The following is a 5,000-nucleotide window of genomic DNA, read 5'->3' on the forward strand; positions in this document are numbered from 1 at the left end:
GTGGCTAAACGCCACTAGTCCCTCTAAGAAGTTAGACGCCGACCGAGAAGGTCGCGTAACTATTTAGCATGCCAGAGTCTCGTTCGTTATCGGAATTAACCAGACAAATCGCTCCACCAACTAAGAACGGCCATGCACCACCACCCACAGAATCAAGAAAGAGCTCTCAATCTGTCAATCCTACCTGTGTCCGGGCCGGGTGAGTTTCCCCGTGTTGAGTCAAATTAAGCCGCAGGCTCCACTCCTGGTGGTGCCCTTCCGTCAATTCCTTTAAGTTTCAGCTTTGCAACCATACTTCCCCCGGAACCCAAAGACTTTGGTTTCCCGGAAGCTGCCGGAAAGGTCGTCATGGTAACGCCTCCCGATCGCTAGTTGGCATCGTTTATAGTCAGAACTAGGACGGTATCTGATCGTCTTCGAACCTCTGACTTTCGCTCTTGATTAAAGAAAACATTCTTGGCGAATGCTTTCGCAGTAGTTCGTCTTCCGCCGATCCAAGAATTTCACCTCTAACGGCAGAGTACGGACGCCCCCGTCTGTCCCTCTTAATCATTACCTCGTGCTCCGAAAACCAACAAAATAGAACCGAGGTCCTATTCCATTATTCCATGCAACACTATGCAGGCGAACAGCCTGCTTTGAACACTCTAATTTTTTCAAAGTAAACTTATCGGCCACCGCCGACACTCAGTCAAGAGCACCGACGGAGAACCGAAGGTGAGGCGAACGCAACCAGTGACACGCCTTGCGACGGACCGGCGGCGCTCGCCCAAAATCCAACTACGAGCTTTTCAACCGCAACAACTTTAGCATACACTGTTGGAGCTGGAATTACCGCGGCTGCTGGCACCAGACTTGCCCTCCAATGGATACTCGTTAAGAGTTTTAGGATGTACTCATTCCAATTACAGGGCCTCGTTAGAGTCCTGTATTGTTATTTTTCGTCACTACCTCCCCGTGTCGGGAATGGGTAATTTGCGCGCCTGCTGCCTTCCTTGGATGTGGTAGCCGTTTCTCAGGCTCCCTCTCCGGAATCGAACCCTGATTCCCCGTTACCCGTTATCACAAAGGTAGGCACGTAGCGTACCTTCGACAGTTGATAGGGCAGACACTTGAATGATACGTCGTCGGTGCAGAGACCGTACGATCCGCGTGGTTATCCAGAGTCATCAAACGTCACAGGACGAACCCGGTCGGTTTTGATCTGATAAAAGCGCGCCTCCCGAAGTCGGCGCTTAATGCATGTATTAGCTCTAGAATTACCACAGTTATCCACTTCGCTTACGAGACCAAATAAACCAAGACTGATTTAATGAGCCATTCGCAGTTTCGCTTTACGAGAACTCGTACTTGCACCTGCATGGCTTAATCTTTGAGACAAGCATATCACTACTGGCAGGATCAACCAGATAGCTGCGACAGCTGCGCTCGGCCCTTGCTGGGCCGCCCGGCGCGTGCTCGTCGCATTCGTTTAAGACCGAGGCGATCGCCTGCGGCCGTACTCAGCTTCGACAGTCGCTGGCCGCGACGTCCACGCTCTCGCCGGCAGTGCCAGGCGGAGCGATTTGCGTTTTTTCTTTGCTCGCCCTCTCTCGGGCTCGATCCATTCAGTTTCGCACAAACAAGAGCTCTGCCGGCCGCCTGCAGCGGTGCCTAAAACCCGGGCATAACAATGCGACCGTTCTGCTAGGCCGACAAGCGCTCAAGCCAGACGCTCGATCGAACGCCCCCTACATATTAGTCGAGACAACGGCTCGCTCATTAGCATCGCGTTTGTACTTTAACTTTTTTTGGCTCGGCTTCTTTCGACGCCGATGCCGGCGACGCAGCACTCTCTCGCCCGCCAGCCACCGAGAAAAGGGTGCGCTCCGACCGGCCCCGCACCGCTCTTTCTTGGCTCATTCGAAATTACTGTCTTTCGCTCTGACATGCCTTACCTAGGGTTAGGTTAGTATGCTTGCACGTTTGTACTTTAACTTTTTTCGGCTCGGTTTCTTTCGACGCCGATGCCGGCGACGCAGCACTCTCTCGCCCGCCAGCCACCGAGAAAAGGGTGCGCTCCGACCGGCCCCGCACCGCTCTTTCTTGGCTCATTCGAAATTACTGTCTTTCGCTCTGACATGCCTTACCTAGGGTTAGGTTAGTATGCTTGCACGTTTGTACTTTAACTTTTTTCGGCTCGGCTTCTTTCGACGCCGATGCCGGCGACGCAGCACTCTCTCGCCCGCCAGCCACCGAGAAAAGGGTGCGCTCCGACCGGCCCCGCACCGCTCTTTCTTGGCTCATTCGAAATTACTGTCTTTCGCTCTGACATGCCTTACCTAGGGTTAGGTTAGTATGCTTGCACGTTTGTACTTTAACTTTTTTCGGCTCGGCTACTTTCGACGCCGATGCCGGCGACGCAGCACTCTCTCGCCCGCCAGCCACCGAGAAAAGGGTGCGCTCCGACCGGCCCCGCACCGCTCTTTCTTGGCTCATTCGAAATTACTGTCTTTCGCTCTGACATGCCTTACCTAGGGTTAGGTTAGTATGCTTGCACGTTTGTACTTTAACTTTTTTCGGCTCGGCTTCTTTCGACGCCGATGCCGGCGACGCAGCACTCTCTCGCCCGCCAGCCACCGAGAAAAGGGTGCGCTCCGACCGGCCCCGCACCGCTCTTTCTTGGCTCATTCGAAATTACTGTCTTTCGCTCTGACATGCCTTACCTAGGGTTAGGTTAGTATGCTTGCACGTTTGTACTTTAACTTTTTTCGGCTCGGTTTCTTTCGACGCCGATGCCGGCGACGCAGCACTCTCTCGCCCGCCAGCCACCGAGAAAAGGGTGCGCTCCGACCGGCCCCGCACCGCTCTTTCTTGGCTCATTCGAAATTACTGTCTTTCGCTCTGACATGCCTTACCTAGGGTTAGGTTAGTATGCTTGCACGTTTGTACTTTAACTTTTTTCGGCTCGGTTTCTTTCGACGCCGATGCCGGCGACGCAGCACTCTCTCGCCCGCCAGCCACCGAGAAAAGGGTGCGCTCCGACCGGCCCCGCACCGCTCTTTCTTGGCTCATTCGAAATTACTGTCTTTCGCTCTGACATGCCTTACCTAGGGTTAGGTTAGTATGCTTGCACGTTTGTACTTTAACTTTTTTCGGCTCGGCTTCTTTCGACGCCGATGCCGGCGACGCAGCACTCTCTCGCCCGCCAGCCACCGAGAAAAGGGTGCGCTCCGACCGGCCCCGCACCGCTCTTTCTTGGCTCATTCGAAATTACTGTCTTTCGCTCTGACATGCCTTACCTAGGGTTAGGTTAGTATGCTTGCACGTTTGTACTTTAACTTTTTTCGGCTCGGCTTCTTTCGACGCCGATGCCGGCGACGCAGCACTCTCTCGCCCGCCAGCCACCGAGAAAAGGGTGCGCTCCGACCGGCCCCGCACCGCTCTTTCTTGGCTCATTCGAAATTACTGTCTTTCGCTCTGACATGCCTTACCTAGGGTTAGGTTAGTATGCTTGCACGTTTGTACTTTAACTTTTTTCGGCTCGGTTTCTTTCGACGCCGATGCCGGCGACGCAGCACTCTCTCGCCCGCCAGCCACCGAGAAAAGGGTGCGCTCCGACCGGCCCCGCACCGCTCTTTCTTGGCTCATTCGAAATTACTGTCTTTCGCTCTGACATGCCTTACCTAGGGTTAGGTTAGTATGCTTGCACGTTTGTACTTTAACTTTTTTCGGCTCGGTTTCTTTCGACGCCGATGCCGGCGACGCAGCACTCTCTCGCCCGCCAGCCACCGAGAAAAGGGTGCGCTCCGACCGGCCCCGCACCGCTCTTTCTTGGCTCATTCGAAATTACTGTCTTTCGCTCTGACATGCCTTACCTAGGGTTAGGTTAGTATGCTTGCACGTTTGTACTTTAACTTTTTTCGGCTCGGCTTCTTTCGACGCCGATGCCGGCGACGCAGCACTCTCTCGCCCGCCAGCCACCGAGAAAAGGGTGCGCTCCGACCGGCCCCGCACCGCTCTTTCTTGGCTCATTCGAAATTACTGTCTTTCGCTCTGACATGCCTTACCTAGGGTTAGGTTAGTATGCTTGCACGTTTGTACTTTAACTTTTTTCGGCTCGGTTTCTTTCGACGCCGATGCCGGCGACGCAGCACTCTCTCGCCCGCCAGCCACCGAGAAAAGGGTGCGCTCCGACCGGCCCCGCACCGCTCTTTCTTGGCTCATTCGAAATTACTGTCTTTCGCTCTGACATGCCTTACCTAGGGTTAGGTTAGTATGCTTGCACGTTTGTACTTTAAACTTTTTTCGGCTCGGCTTCTTTCGACGCCGATGCCGGCGACGCAGCACTCTCTCGCCCGCCAGCCACCGAGAAAAGGGTGCGCTCCGACCGGCCCCGCACCGCTCTTTCTTGGCTCATTCGAAATTACTGTCTTTCGCTCTGACATGCCTTACCTAGGGTTAGGTTAGTATGCTTGCACGTTTGTACTTTAACTTTTTTCGGCTCGGCTTCTTTCGACGCCGATGCCGGCGACGCAGCACTCTCTCGCCCGCCAGCCACCGAGAAAAGGGTGCGCTCCGACCGGCCCCGCACCGCTCTTTCTTGGCTCATTCGAAATTACTGTCTTTCGCTCTGACATGCCTTACCTAGGGTTAGATTAGTATGCTTGCACGTTTGTACTTTAACTTTTTTCGGCTCGGCTTCTTTCGACGCCGATGCCGGCGACGCAGCACTCTCTCGCCCGCCAGCCACCGAGAAAAGGGTGAGCTCCGACCGGCCCCGCACCGCTCTTTCTTGGCTCATTCGAAATTACTGTCTTTCGCTCTGACATGCCTTACCTAGGGTTAGGTTAGTATGCTTGCACGTTTGTACTTTAACTTTTTTCGGCTCGGCTTCTTTCGACGCCGATGCCGGCGACGCAGCACTCTCTCGCCCGCCAGCCACCGAGAAAAGGGTGTGCTCCGACCGGCCCCGCACCGCTCTTTCTTGGCTCATTCGAAATTACTGTCTTTCGCTCTGA

The 5,000-nt window shown here is 54.5% G+C and overlaps 1 non-coding gene across 1 annotated transcript in view; it reads right to left on the minus strand.

The window, feature by feature from the left end:
• LOC144413280 (small subunit ribosomal RNA) overlaps positions 1–1,412 on the minus strand; it is a 1,810-nt gene extending 398 nt beyond the window's left edge. Inside the window, exon 1 of the ribosomal RNA XR_013469314.1 lies at positions 1–1,412. This exon is cut by the window's left edge and continues 398 nt beyond it. This is a non-coding gene — a ribosomal RNA (small subunit ribosomal RNA).
• Between the last annotated feature and the right edge of the window lie 3,588 nt (positions 1,413–5,000).

This window comes from Styela clava, chromosome 15 (genome assembly GCF_964204865.1).
Source record: "Styela clava chromosome 15, kaStyClav1.hap1.2, whole genome shotgun sequence".
NCBI lineage: Eukaryota > Metazoa > Chordata > Ascidiacea > Stolidobranchia > Styelidae > Styela > Styela clava.